Source organism: Nerophis lumbriciformis, linkage group LG23 (assembly GCF_033978685.3).
Source record: "Nerophis lumbriciformis linkage group LG23, RoL_Nlum_v2.1, whole genome shotgun sequence".
Taxonomy (NCBI): domain Eukaryota; kingdom Metazoa; phylum Chordata; class Actinopteri; order Syngnathiformes; family Syngnathidae; genus Nerophis; species Nerophis lumbriciformis.
In genome coordinates, this window is record NC_084570.2 from 12,702,036 (window position 1) to 12,718,265 (window position 16,230).

Sequence of the window (16,230 nt, forward strand, 5' to 3'; positions counted from 1 at the left end):
TACTGAAGACGCCGCACCGATCCGCCTGTCGATCTCACGATCCACTCTTCCCCCACTCGTGAACAAGACTCCGAGGTACTTGAACTCCTCCACTTGGGGCAAGATCTCCTCCCCAACCCGGAGATGGCACTCCACCCTTTTCCGGGAGAGAACCATGGACTCGGACTTGGAGGTGCTGATTCCCATCCCAGTCGCTTCACACTCGGCTGCGAACTGATCCAGTGAGAATAAGTCATGAATAAGAATAAGAATAAGTCATGCAATCCATTTTGCGTCTCTATATAGTGTAATTATTTAGCACACGCAATGGGATTTATCAACACTCATCACAGTTTTGCAAGCACTATTTTGTATTTTATTTGGCACGTGTCAGAAGGACGTGCAAACTGACAGTTCCATACACAGCTGCAGGATCAGTGCTCGCGCTGCACAGACAAGAATCCTCCATCCTACGTACTCGTGTCAAAATTTTGGACAGTCAGACATAAAAAATATTAGACATATTGTCTATTCAGCAACATAATTTATAGTTGCATAACTGCTAAAGGACTTAAGAGGCTGATTAAAATACATCCAATAGATGCGCTTTGGTGTCCTCTATATTTTTATGATGTCCGTTTATTTCACATAGAACCTACATTATTAAAATATTTCTCATATGAAAAAAATAATAGTAGTGCATGACTCCTGCATGTTTGAAAACATAGCAAAACAGCACTTGTAGAAGCATGCTAACATGACTGTGCAGTAAATGAGTGTCTCTGTGGTGATTTACACGCAGAATACATAGTTATTAAGGCAGTCTGCACCACTTCTCAATTACACAAGCAGTGTTAGTAAATCGCACGTAATACGGCCACTAATTGTAAATGCTTGTTTATAGATTGCACAGTTTATAGATTGCACACGCTTAGTAAATCAGGCCCTTAATGTGTCAGGGAGTCATGCCTACTGCACAGCCACACTAGCTGGCACACTAAAATATGCCTTTACAAGAACAGTAATGCTCAGGGAGATACTGTATGTTTATTATTGTGCTTCCCAGTAGGCACAACACATTGATACAACGTTGATTATACATACATGTCCTTTAAAACTGACTTTGAAACAACGTTGCAAAATAGTTGTATTTGTGAACTGAGACAATGTTGATGTCTAACGTTGGATCCACCTTGTTGGTTGGGAAATAAACCAAATTTCAATGGCCAAATCATTGTTACAACCTGACATTGAATAAACATCGTCAAAAAGCATGTTGTTTCAACAATGTATTTGTGTTGTAATATATGGGTTGTAAAATGACCATAATTCAATGGTCAAAACAACGTCAGAACGAAACATAGACTAAACGTCGCTAAAAAGCATGTCGTTCCAACGTTAGGTTTGAATTGCTCAACTTCAAGACCTAATTTAACAAGTTCTCAGCATTGTTTTTAATGTCTTGTGTCTGCTGGGTTGTAATTTGCAACAGTGTAAAACTGCATTAAACTGAGGTATGATTCTGAGTAGCCATTATTAGAAACATTGCAAATAGAGATGTCCAATAATTTCGGACTGCCGATATTATCGGCCGATAAATGCTTCAAAATGTAATATCGGAAATTATCGGTATCTGTTTCAAAAAGTTACATTTATGACTTTTTAAAACGCCGCTGTGTGCAGAGCGCCAATAAACCTTAAAGGCACTGCCTTCGCGTGCCGGCCCAGGCACATAATATCTACAGCTTTTCACACACACACAAGTGAATGCAAGTCATACTTGGTCAACAGCCATACAGGTCACACTGAGGGTGGTCGTATAAACAATTTTAACACTGTTACAAATATGCGCCACACTGTGAACCCACACCAAACAAGAATGACAAACACATTTTGGGAGAACATCCGCACCGTAACACAACATAAACACAACAGAACAAATATTCAGAACCCCTTGCAGCACTAACTCTTCCGGGACGCTACAATATACACCCCCACTACCCTCTAACCCCCCCCCCCCCCCCCACCCCCCCACCCCCAACCTCCTCATGCATGTCCCAAATTTCAAGCTGCTGTTTTGAGGCATGTTAAAAAAAATAATGCACTTTGTGACTTCAATAATAAATATGGCCGTGCTATGTTGGCACTTTTTTCCATAACTTGAGTTGATTTATTTTGGAAAACCTTGTTACATTGTTTAATGCATCCAGCGGGGCATCACAACAAAATTAGGCATAATAAAGTGTTAATTCCACGACTGTATATATCGGTATCGGTTGATATCGGAATCAGTAATTAAGAGTTGGACAATATCGGAATATCGGATATCGGCAAAAAAGCCATTATCGGACATCTCTAATTGCAAACTATAACCAAAAAGACTTCTCTGCTACATGACTATTGTTGTAATTGTGTAAAGTTGATTTTGTTGTTATAGCTACAGCTGTTGCAGTGTATTAGATGTGGTTTGGCAATGAAACATCCAGCTACATTTTGTCTTGTCATTACATTTTGTTTTGCAATGTGTTGGTTTTTAACTATGTCTAATGTGCAATGTTGTCTTCATGACAGACAGTGACTTGTTCAGAAATCGCCAGCCACATCTTTTCCCTCAGGGGAGATTCAATGTTGTTACCTAGGCAACAAGCACCCCCTCCCTTTTCCCTTGCTTCTGCTGGACTGTTCCACAATTACTGTGTGTGGGGGGTATTTATTTCCTAGATTGTAAGTGCATTTACCTCCCCCCCAAAACACACATATATATATCATCACGTATCGAAAGAAGTACTAGTAAAATTGTACCTTAATACGTGCTTAACTATCGATTACTAATGTGTTATAACAGTTTGGACGTGTGTAATATCCTCCCCCCTTTTGCGCGACGCATTTACACGCGTCCATGAACTGTCAAAATCGCTTGTTGCTTCCTCCCTAGCCTTAAAAGTAGTTAGCAAGCTAGCGTGTTACGACTCAAGTAACAACAAGTCTCTCACTGAAACGCAAATACGAAATTGGAAGAAAAAGTTACCCGGCACAAAGTAGTGGAATGCCGCATATTGGCCGTCGTTGCTGGACGTGGCTCGCGCTCCTCGCGCCCACCGAGTAGCGCTGTCACGCGCAGCTGGATGTGACAGGTTCGTCATCAGGTAAGCGAGCAGCAAGTTAGCTTAGCTGTTAGCATCGTTTTCTTTTTCTTTTAATATTTACGTTACTTTACGTACTAACTCGGTTCTCTACGTTCGCCTCTTAAAAAAGGCTAATGGAAACAAGTGAAAGGAAAGATAAGAAAATAGTTTGTGCCGGTGCCTTTGGAGTCTAGTTTAAACTGCATGACGTCATTGCCGATATCAAGCGTTGTGCGTGATACCATAGGCGCCCATCCCGTGGGTGCTTCGGGGCCCGAGCACCCGCGGACAATGCCGAGCACCCACGTGGGATTGATGGCAAATTCTTTCTCACCACCAAGCAAAAACCGCGCATGCTCAGGCCCCTTCTACACTAAGGTTATGTCTACACTAAGCCGGATAACCCCTTAAACGAATAATTATTCAGCCTAAGCCCCGTTTTAACCATACTAAACTATCGTTTAAGGTCCCCCTCCTTGGATAATTTTTTACACGGGTAAGTGCGCTGTGTATTTCTTGAATCTCCAGCTCTTAGCTTTGTATGGACTCATTGATCGTTTACAAACTGAGTTCGGAGAGGAAGTGACGCCAGAAAGACCGCGCCCCACACAGGAAGGGACGTCAGAAAGAACGCGCCACAGCCAGCTTCATAATAAAGCGGTTTCGTAACTCGGAGCAAACCACTGGAAAGGCGAGTCATCCAGACATGCCCGTGTTTCTCCTTCCGTCTGTACAGACGCTTGTGGAAATCACACATGAATACTTTAAGACAGCGGTTCTTAACCTGGGTTCGATCGAACTAAGGAGTTCGGCGCAGGTCAAGACACACCCGACTCATCGTGTAAATAAAAACTTCTCCCTATCGGCGTATTACGGATACGGAAACAGCAGAAGTCACACTGAGTTGCAGGTGTGTAATTTGTTGTGAGTTTATGCACTGTGTTGGTTTCGTTCTTTGAACAAGGTGATGTTCATGCACGGTTCATATGCACGGTTCATTTTGTGCACCAGTAAAAAAACATGGTAAAACTTTAGTATGGGGAACATATTCACCATTAATTACTTGCTTATTAACATGCAAATTAGTAACATTTTGGCTTTTAACTAGTCATTATTAAGTACTTATTAATGCCTCATTCGACTTGGCCTTATTATAACCCTAACCCTCTAACCCTAACCAAATAACTCTAAATTAAGTCTTTGTTACTTAGAATATGTTCCCCATACTAAAGTGTTACCAAAAACATATAGCTTTGTCTTGAATTTGAAAAAAAACACAATTTTATTTTTCACTAAAGAAGGGTTTGGTGAATGCTCATATGAAACTGGTGGGGTTCGATACCTCCAACAAGGTTAAGACCACTGCCTTAAGAGAATGCAATTGCAGCTATTTCGGATACAACACTTCTCAGACGGCAAGAGAACTTTCGAATGTCCAGTTCAGCTGTGATTCTACTTACCGAAAAACTTTGTCCATGAGTCGAAGGAGAGACATACATGGCGGACAATAACTGATACAGTCTGCTTTGCCAGTCCAAAAGCATTCTCCGTTTTCCGTAGTCTTCCCTCGACGGCCAGGTAATACAAAGCACGCGCTACCTTTTTTATCACATCCACGGGAGCCCGCATTCTCGTGGACTCTCCTTCGACAAATGGACACATTTTTTCGGTAAGTAGAATCACAGCTGACATGGACATTGGAAAGTTCTCTTGCCGTATGAGAAGTGTTGTATCCGAAATAGCTGCAATCGCTTTCTCTTAAGGTATTCATGTGTGATTTCCACAAGCGTCTGTACATGTAGAGGAAGGAGAAACACGGGCATGTCTGGACGACTCGTCTTCATATTTCCAGTGGTTAGCTACGAGTTACGAAACCGCTTTATTATGAAGCTGGCTGACATCACTTCCTGTGTGGGACGTGGTCTTTCTGGCGTCACTTCCTCTCCGAACTCAGTTTGTAAACGATCAATGAGTCCATACAAAGCTAAGAGCCGGAGATTCAAGAAATACACGGCGCTTTTACTTGTGTAAAAAATTGTCAGAGGAGGGGGAACTTAAACGATAGTTTAGTGTGGCTGACGGGGCTTAGGCTAAATAATTATTTGTTTAAGGGGTTATCCGGCTTAGGGTAGACATAGCCTCAGAAAAGTAGCGTCAGATTTATCGCCCGTCCGAGCACCCACTGGCAGAAATGTAGATCGGTGCCTATGCAAGATACACTAGTTCACAATGAACACATCTTATTTGTGTTGGTTTACATTGCGATATAATGACACCTATACTAACGTAGCGTCAAATAAAAAATAAAAACTCTTAAGATTCAAGTAGAGGCACACTAATCTACTCCAATGTTTGGCTATGAACCGCCTTGACTAATATATGCATATGCAGCACATAAAGCACAGTGAAACATTACTAGCTAGCTACAATAATTATGATAGTGATAAATTGGCTAACACTGGCAGTAATGTAAATTTAATTATATTTATATAGAGACTCGAAGCACTTTACATAGTGAAACCTATTATCTACATTTTAAAGCACATTTAAACCAGTGTGGGTGGTGCTGGGCGCAAGGTTAAAGTGGCTTGCCGAAGGACACAACGGCAGTGATGAGGATGGTGGAAGCTAGGATTGAACCTAGAACCCTTAAGCTGCTGGCTAGACCGCTTTACCAACTGAGCGACGCCGCCTGTAATCTTTTATGTACTGTGCTGTTTTGGGAAGTTAGATTTGTATGTCAAAAGGGGGACCAAACAGTCAAAGGTAAGTCAATTCAGATTTAATGATTCACTTGTGTTATTTTTGGTCCCATTAAAATGGACGAGTGCGGTACATTTAGTTAAATGGGCCCTATTATTGAAAACCAACTTTTCCTACTTATTGGTACCTGCTGTTGTATATTTGAGATCCGCATAAAACTCGAAAATGTTAAATCAAACCATGTAGGCATTGCGTAGATATTGTTTTATAAAACAATCTTGCCTATTTTTATACTTCCTCTAAACAAGCTTTTATGAATTTGCCCTGTCCTGTGATGTTTTTCACACCAGTGACGTCAGCGGATTATTTATGTGGTATAAATTCACCCAAAGTGCTTTGCACGAGCCTGCAATTGTAATCCGCGCTGTCGTCAATAAGTTCCTTGTTTTTCTCTATCCTCTTGTTGTGGGGCAGACTGGCTCGTACATGGACATGCATTCTCCGCTGTTGCCATCTCTAATACAAAGTAGTATATAGTTCGAACTTATATCTGTCAGTAGATACGCTATAGAAGCGCTAAAATCTACAACAAAGATGGCGGGGAGATGACGCTGTTGAAGTGGAGTCATGTAAATAACACCGTCTACAAAACTTTGACCAAAGAAACCGCAATTACATGTTATGTAGACCACAAATAAGTGTTTTAAATGTAGGAGGAAAAATCCCAATATGACCCCTTTAAAGTATGATCGCAGTCTAGGACCAAACAGGGAGATCAAGACTGCCTGAGAGATTGGTCTCAATGTGCCTGCCAGTGGACTCTAGTCCTGAGTAGAGTTGGGTATCCAAGCAAATTTCCTTCATCTATTCGATTATGAATCATGAGGTTCTAAATCGATTGATCGATTCGATCCGCGTTTTTTCTCTTCACCATAAACAACTTTGAACAGTTTAAAGTCAAAAGTCTCAAAAATGCAATTACATAATAAGAAAGGAATCACAAGTGAGAATGCACTTGTATTGCAACATTTCATCACTGCTAATTGCATTAAGGTATGGTTTCTTCAAGTACAAAATAATAATAACAGAGGAAGTGTAACAGAGGCCAGCCGGTGTGGCTGGTCCACGTGTATGCTTGTAAACCTCACTGTGTTACAACCTGTTACATCAGGTCGTACTTTGTTTAGTTTTTTGGGTGTCTTTCTGGTGTTAGTGGGTTCACTTCCTGTTTTGCACTCTTATTTTTGTTTCACTTTCTGTTTTGCTTGTATTCTGTTGCAGTAGCTTTATCCTGTGCATTTCCCTCCTCACCTAGGGGTGGTTAGTGTTGATTATTCTCACCTGCTGTTAATGACTGGTTACATGAGCTATTTCTTTGGGACTCCTATTTTGTTAGTACAGTCAGACAGAATGTAACGCACAGCAATTTTTAATTGAACGCCTGAAATATGGGCTTGGTTATTCTTGCGCACTTGACGACAGTGCCGCATGCAGGGAGACGATTACGTAAATAAAGGTACCTCGAAGAATCAGGTAATAATTTTTGTAACTGTAAGTCCCTCACTTTCTTTTGATTTGTTCCGGACAGCCAGTTGTTGGCATCTAAGGTTAGCATAGTGTGACACTGCTGCTACTGCGGCTTCACGTACAAGACTGCCAGGGACCTGGGGTTATTGGTATTATATTTTATGTATTGATATTGCAAAATTTAAACGATATCAATCCATAAATGGTCAAATGGATGATTTTACCAATCCCTCATGCTGAGTGAGGACGCCAGTTGCACAAACCCACCAAAACACCAGATGTGATGTAACCAGGCAATGCACCCAACACAAAGCTCTGTGAAAATCATCAAAACATAAGAGTGAAAGGTTAGTCCAGAAGTCTAAATACAATAGTTAATAATACCTCTCTTTTTGACAAAGAGGCTGGGTAAGGGTGTCAGAAACACTGTCTCCTTGCCGCACATCTTTAGGATCCTTTTTGAGTTCTTATTTATATCCTCTTTGTTAAATTTTGGCTGGTAAAATGCTAGATGGTGACAAACGCTTGCACAACTTTATGTGAACCAGAAGACGTCATGTTGCTTCGGGTGCAGGTCGCACAACATACCCTGTCCAATCGAGGCATGACTTAATTCAAGATTTTAACTGTGCATCATTTGGTCCGCTGACAAAAATACAAAAAGTGTGAATGTGTGGCAGAATGAGTTTCAAGCTAAAGGAAACACAACTCAATGCTGCTTGATATTTGATTACAAGTTTATTAATAGAAAAGACAGCTGCCTTTTCATTGGTCTTCATGTATTGCCCTAATTCTGAGCCAACCATGTTTACCCATTCATTTGTTAGTGCCTCCTCATAATAACTAAGGGCGATTTTAACACGCATCACTCTTCATTTGATGTGTTTAGTCATTGTCTCAGAATAACCCCTTTATGTTTTAGATTTTTTAAACTGCTGCAGGCCACAGAAATCCTAAATCTAGTAATGTGTGAGTGAGCCACGGTGGTTGGGGTCAAACAGGACAGTGGTGGTAGGAGGGGTGGGGATACTGTGAGGGAAGGAAGTGGCTCAGCTTGTTTGTCTGCGAGGCTTTTGTTTGTTTTCCTGCTGGAAAAATCTATTTAGGAGGCACGCGGCCTGAGGTCTGCCAGTGGAAATTGGTCATAAGGCACAATTGTTATTAGAGTTATGTGATAACTGAGGGGGCCCTGCGATGAGGTGGCGACTTGTCCAGGGTGTACCCCGCCTTCCGCCCGATTGTAGCTGAGATAGGCTCCAGCGCCCCCCGTGACCCCGAAGGGAATAAGCGGTAGGAAATGGATGGATGGATGATAACTGAGGGGTGTGAAATGAAGACATTGAACTGCACAAGTATCGTTGGTACAATCAAATACAAATAGTAGCTTACAGTTTTTCTTACCTAGAACCATAAGATAAAGCACCAACGTTATGATGAGGAAATGGAACTACTGCAAAAATCTTTTGAGTGTGAAAAATCAATTTCTGGAACTATGTCTCCAAAGGTATAAAGGCTTGGGGTCCCAAAAGGTGACGTGAGCTGTTAAACCTTGCCCTGCCCATGTGACAAATTATAGATAGATGTTGGGTTTTTTAATCTTCCTAATACTTAACTTCCACAAACAATGTAAATCTGTTTCCAGTGAGAGTACTTATACAAACACTAAAATCTGGTAACCAGGTTTTATTTATTTGTTTATTAACTAAAATAAACAGACACGCTATATACTTTCTTACAGAGGAAACATTAAATATTGTTCTGGCTCCATAAGAGCCATACTATGTCAATGTGTGTGTGTGTAAATATGGTTCACTACTTCCATTTTAATTTGTAAATGTTTTAGAATGTTTTTTTTTTAATAAATGCAAATTCACTTCCGGGTTATGTGACGTTACGCAATCTATACTGTCTAGTATAGCTCGATCACTTTGTGCTAAGACACACAGATTTTATAGTCAATGTTGTCTTAGTTGTTTGGACAGTAATGTTTTTTTCAATAATTGTATTTGATTTGGTAGTTCTAACCGTCGGGAGTTTTACCGCAGTTATCATTATTACCGTTTATCATTACATCCCTATCGTACATCACTAATTAAAGCATCGCAAGATTGTTAATTAGGTTTGCTCTTTGCTTACAGAATTGTAAAGCATGTTTGACCCACAGATACTCTATCAATGAAACACCCAGGCTGCAGTGTCATTCACAGCCTTTGTTTTAGACTTTGTATGACACCGAGACAGACAGACAGAGCCACAGACGGTACAGCTGTTCGATTGAATCTGGATCTCTGACTCATCAGTTCTGTGACGTCCGGCTTCACTGCTCACATGATGCCAACCAGCATGTCATCAGCTGGATGGAAGGACAGAGAAGAGGGTGGGACGACCGGTTGGACAGCCACACTGCCAGTAACTGAAACCTTCCCTATACTGTGATTATAGTCCATCAAACTCAATAATATGATTAAAATTCTGCGTGAAAGAGAGCTTAGGGGATGGAAGGAAGAGAGATGTCAATGATTGGAGTGTGTCTGGATGATGAAAGGAGGAGGTGCGGTGCTCTTGTTTCCTGGGGGGATGGTGTGACATATCAATAGAACACAGACGGATAGGAAGGACGAATAGGATCATCTGTATGTACTAAGTGGTGCTGCATTGAGAAAGACATCGAGTGTCCACCCATATATCCGTTAAACATCAAGCAGCTGTGAATAAAAACTCAAAACAGAGGTGAAAGTCAATGATGTAACATCTAGTTTGGCAGTGCATTAAATTGGGGAAATACCTTGACAGGTTAGCATTCAGAGGATGTTACTGTAAGTGCAGTGTTCACCCCATCGCCTACAATGTTACAATAGGGAGGCACAGACAGCATTGATTTATAACTGCTGTTCCCCCATTGGCTTGAGATGGGAAGAGGCAGGCCTTTGTCACAGGCTCGTGGGCAGAAAGGGGCTGGCTTTAGGGGCGTGTGTGTGTGTATGAGGGACGGACGGGTAGATGGTAATGTTTCAGCCACAGAGTTGGAGTCGGCACACTTCTGCTTCCTGCTTGCACGTCCGGCTGCCTGCCTGCCCACCCGCCCGCCCGCCTGCCTACCTCACTCGCTGGCTTGCTTGCTGCTGTGGCTGAAAGTGAGAGGGACATCGAAAGAGGACCCGTCTCGGCATGGACCTCTGGTTGCGGCACTGGGCAGCGTGCAAGGAATGACAACAGTTCACATGGTCATCAACTCCAGTTGCTGAGTCAGACATCCGTGTTGTGTCTGTAAGAACAGTGCCACGCAAGGTGCCTTTTGTGTTGGGGATAGCAAACGTCCGAGCTCGGGGACCCGCTAAAACAAGGTGGGAAAGAACCATTATTTTTTAAATAGTTTACTGCAGTGTGATGTGTACCAGTTTGGGTGATATGAGAGGGAACCTTTTATCTGTGTGAGAGCAGCCGGCTAAAAATGAGAGAATGTGCAGAGCGCAGAGTTACGACCATATTGCAGTTTCCAGTACTGTAATGGTCTTACTGCACCCACTCCTGAGAGGGAGTGAGGCATTATCACAGCAGTGAACTCACTCCCCAACAGTGCAAATGTCAGGAGCCACATGAGTTACATATTTTTCACTCGCACATGCAGGCCATGTCACTGCCTGTTACAGGTTCTAAAGTTTTCTTCTACGGCCTGACTTGAAAGTGTTGTTCAAATCAGGAAATGCTTGTGTGTAGTGGCCTCGATTATTCAGATACTGTTTTAAAATTAATCACACATTCTGTTAATTAATCTTTCAATGGTGATGGTGCTGTCATTGACATAATTGGGCATGCTGCGGTCAAGCAGTAGATACCAGCAGACTAGGGTGGTGTCACACATCTGGCGCTAAATGAAGCAGAAGTAGGTGCTTTCTAAAATTGACAATTGTTATAATCAACAATAATATGATGATTTGCAGAAACATACTCTCTGATAAAGATGTTGTCAGGTGGAGAGAGTATTGAAAGGATTCTCAGGCTGGTCAATTTTTCAGACATTAACCATAAAAAAACGCAAACGACCGTTTGCTGAGTCATTCAACAACAACTATTAACTATTCGCTTTGAGGAGATAGGACCTTTTCAGTAGATGATATTTATAATTTCATGTGATGCTTTTTACTTGATATTGTATTGACATATATACATATTATAATGTCTTGCAGTAAAAAAAAAACAATACATACAATGGCACTCAGTGGAATGCACACTCAGTGCGGCCAATTATAATTTGGATCAGCCAAATCGTGCAGAATCCTAAACACCCAACCACCTCCTCTATATGCCTGAATTTTATCTGGAAGATTCATTCATCATTCACAGAGAAATTCTGAGTTTGTCAAAAAGTAATGTAAAATAGCTAAACAGGGAAGACTAAAACTATAGTAACCACTGTACCGTCAGAACTACTACATAAATCAAATCTAGCCTATTTTAGATGTAAAAAGATAAACATGATGCAAAGAGTTAAGTAATCTCATTTAACAAGGAGGAGAAATCCCCGACCCATATCATGAACAAGGCCATTCAGGTCACAAGCTAAGGCTATTATGATGTGCCGCACACCAATCTGCTGACTCTGTGGAATGCTTCTTCTTTTGCGTCCGAACGTAAGCTTCGTCCTGGAGGTGTCTCACTCACTCGTCCTTATTGCTAATGGTACTTGTTATTCAACTCGAGGAACCCAGGCTTATGCCAAATACAATTGCATGGGCACTGTATGAAATCCTGTTGGACCGCAAGCTATAGCCCTGCTCTGTTATTCTCTAAAAGAAGGAAACGTGGAAAATAATATTTTTTCGGCAAACAAGCCAATGATGTCACCTAGAAATCTGGGTGACGCTTGCTCGAAGAAAAGGGACATTCAATCTTGTGTTACAAGGTACCTTGAATTTCCATTACACATAGGAAATGTTCTTATTTCTCCTTGACAATGTGGTCCATTCTTCCCAGCCTTGAATAACATTGAACACTTGTTCCTCTTTGCCACGCAAATGACTCCATGGCAGTGATTTTCCAGAAGAAAGTGGTAATAAGTGGAAATGCAGCCTCCTGGTTTAATTGTGCTGGCAGTACCTGGCCTCTGCTAAAGTAAACGTCACAAAGCTCACAACCAGCAAAGTCAGCTAAAATAAACAGCAACACACATCACAGAATACACAGATACCAAACTAATGGGTTACATACAAGGTATTCGGAGGTCAAGCCAATGACTTTCACTCGAGATGCTCCAGCCCCGCTGACTCACAACCAGCAAAAGCAGCTAAAATAAAAAGCAACACACATCACAGAATACACAGATACCAAACTAATGGGTTACATACAAGGTAATCGGAGGTCAAGCCAATGACTTTCACTCGAGACGCTCTAGTCCCGCTGACTCTCATACAATTAAGCAGACTAGTAAGATAATGCCCTTGCCAGCTGGCTTTAGTAAGCGTCAGTAATCCATAAAGTCCAGTACTGTGGTGCTTTTCTTCACATCTCTGTCCTCTAATAGGTTAGCCTGTCTGTCAACCCTACTGATGACACCATACTAAACATTAGTTTTGGCTTTGAAATTTAGTTCTTCACAAGTAAAACATTACCCACTGTAAACAGCTTTATTAGTGTCATCACATCACATAAATTTTAATGCTTCCCATATAATTGAATATTCACTCATCCAATATGCATCTCATAGCATTGCCTTCCTGGCATGAGTGTGGTAATCTCTGAGATCAAAACATGGTGTTGTCCTTTCCTACCATTATTTTTGCGTTCTGTTGAAATAACACCAGCTAAGCTCTGCATAAATAAACTAAGACAGGCTACAGTAGCACAAGCTGAGCTAGGCTAAGCCAAGATAAGTTTATAGTGTCCAAGGCCCTGGACCTGTCTAGCCAGACTAAACCAAAGCTGTGTGCACTTCACACTAGGGCTGGATATCATGGCCAATTTCATACAGTAAATCATTAAATTTTGATTCATAAGGTTTTGAATCGATTAATCAGGTTTCAATTCTATTTCAAAATATCTCAACTATGTTACAATTACAAATGCACTTTTTTTTTTTTTTTTTTAAACAATTTCAACAGTTTCAAGTGTAAACTTGTAAATTTGACAATTTAAACCCGACTTGTAAACAAGACTGTCTGAAGTCTCAAGAGTGCAATTTGGAACTCCATCCATACATCTTCTTCTGCTTATTTGAAATCGGGTCGAGAAGAAAAGCCCAAACTTCCTTCTCCCCAGCTACTTCGTGCAGCTCTTCCCGGGAGATCCCAAGGTGTTCCCAGGCCAGCTGGGAGACATAGTCTCTCCAACGTGTCCTGGGTCTTCCCCGTAATCTCCTACCGGTTCGGGGAACATTCTGACCAGATGCCCGAACCACCTCATCTGGCTCCTCTCAATGTGGAGGAGCAGCGGCTTTACTCTGAGCCCCTCCCGAATGAAGGAGTTCCTCACCCTAACTCTAAGGGAGAGCCCCGCCACCTGACAGCAGCCGCTTGTAGCCGTGATCTTGTCCTTTCGGTCATAACCCAAAGCTACTGACCATAGGTGAGAATAGGGACGTAGATCAACCGATAAATTGAGAGATTTGCCTTTCGGCTTAGCTCCTTCTTCACCACGGCGGACCGATACAGTGTCCGCATCACTGCAGACGCTGCACTGATTCGCCTATCGATCTTATGATCCAGTCTTCCCTCACTCGTGAACAAGACCCCGAGGTACTTAAACTCCTCAATTTGGAAGTGAGAAATAAATTGCAAGTGAAATTTTACTGGTTCTGCAACCTTCCAACACTGCATATTGCATTAGGTATTGTTTCCTTAAGTGCAAAATAATAATAACAGTAATATATTAGCTATTTTTCTTAGACCATTATTTTGTTCGCTACGTAAGATGTAACATGAGGATTCTGGTCATAATGCTAGTAAGTCCTAACCTGACTCTCGCCAGATCCTCGTAGTTCGCTGAGCTCTACACAAGGATCTGGGACTTCTCAATAGGAGATGTATTTCAGAAGGCGGGGCCTTGTAAAAAAATCATTGTATGTGATTGGATAAACCACTTGTCCGTTACCTTGAATGACGTGCTACTTCAACCACTCACATCAAAATCAACCCGTGACGCTGATGAGTGCGACGCTGGGAAATCCAAAACAGAACAGCCGACATATTGAATAACGACAGAGCGAAAAATTCTCTGTTCATCTTTTAAATAGTTAATATTCGATATGCGGCGTCTTCAGTAATGCGGACGCTGTATCGATCCGTTGTGGTGAAGAAGGCAAAGCTCTCAATTTACCGGTCGATCTACGTTCCCATCCTCACCTATGTTCATGAGCTTTGGGTTATGACCGAAAGGACAAGATCACGGGTACAAGCGGCCGAAATGAGCTTCCTCCGCCGGGTGGCTGGGCTCTCCCTTAGAGATAGGGTGAGAAGCTCTGTCATCCGGGAGGAGCTCAAAGTAAAGCCGCTGCTCCTCCACATCGAGAGGAGCCAGATGAGGTGGTTCAGGCAAATGGTCAGGATGCCACCCGAACGCCTCCCTACCCGACCGGTAGGAGGCCATGGGGAAGACCCAGGACATGTTGGGAAGACCATCTGTCCCGGCTGGCCTGGGAACGCCTCGGGATCCCCCGGGAGGAGCTGGACGAAGTGGCTGGGGAGAGGGAAGTCTGGGATTCTCTGCTTAGGCTGTTGTCCCCGCGACCCGACCTCGGAAAAGTGGAAGAAGATGGATGAATGGACTATTCGATAGATTCGACAAAACAGTTGCAATAGCAGAATCAATGTCAGCACACGACTCCTTGCTGCATGCCGCCATTGTTGTTTGAATCAAACAGTCGCTTCGGTGCTACGTCACATCTATGAAGTCCCGCCCAGCGATCCTGATTGGTTCATTATTTTTTGCTATCTTGAAGGAGTTTGCATTGTCCTCGAGCCCAGATCCTTGTGTGGAGCTCAGCGAACTACAAGGACCTGGCAAGAGTCAGGTTAAGTAAGTCCATCCATCCATCCATTTTCTACCGCTTATTCCCTTTGGGGTCGCGGGGGGCGCTGGAGCCTATCTCAGCTAAGTCCCTCAGTTTATTTTGTTTTGCCACACCTATCCCTGGGTACATGTATTTGTAGGTTTGTAGGAAGCCGGAGTACCCGCAATCACAGGGAGAACATGCAAACTCCACACAGAAAAACACAGTGCCCCGGGGATCGAACCCATGACCTTCCTATTGTGAGTCACACGCACACCCCTTTACCACAGTGCTGGCCTTGTAATTTAATATTGCAAAATTTAAAAGCTATTGATCCATTATCGGTTAAAAAAAAGGTATTCACCCATCCCTACCAGTGCGTGCACTGGAGTAGTTCAAGTCAAGTCTGTTTTTCATCGGGAATGAGAGTTTTTCTCTCTACATTTTGTGACCCTTATCGTCCTCCGCCAAACTAAACAATGATTAGTGATGGCTTTGGCTCAAGGCCACAACTAGATCATTTTAGGAAGACCAAATTATCACAGTGAGAAGGGGGAGAGAAATGACACTGTTTTCTCCTCATACATTTTGACAAAGTAGGCTAGCTTGATTTAAGAGTCCTTATGACTTCTAAAAATAAGAAGGGTTTAATTGGTAAAGGTCAAATCTGGCATGATTTCCACCTGACTGTCTCTTCCAAAGTGATTGGCCCCCTCCGTGGGGAAATGGTGTGAAATTGAATCCTGCCTTGGAGAGGGGAGCCACTCTTTTTTATGATCTGGCCGAAAAGCTTCTTGTCTCGTTAGCTATGATAACAGCTAAAGTGGGACAGGGTTTGTTAGACAATTATCTGGAGCAGTGTGGGGTTATTGGACTATTTCAAAAAAGAGGTTTGCCTGTTTCACCTACTTA

At 42.3% G+C, this 16,230-nt stretch overlaps 1 protein-coding gene across 13 annotated transcripts in view; it reads left to right on the forward strand.

Annotated features, from left to right (window-relative positions):
- The first annotated feature begins 2,899 nt into the window (after positions 1-2,899).
- Positions 2,900-16,230, forward strand: part of mbnl2 (muscleblind-like splicing regulator 2) — a 90,606-nt gene continuing 77,275 nt past the window's right edge. For 12 of the 13 annotated variants that reach the window (XM_061985063.1, XM_061985069.1, XM_061985061.1 and 9 more), the window contains exon 1: positions 10,424-10,678. The gene's annotated coding sequence lies outside the window, so the exon portion shown is untranslated. Of the gene's footprint in view, positions 3,126-10,423; positions 10,679-16,230 lie in introns of those variants that run through there. The other variant, XM_061985058.1, reaches the window with a different exon arrangement.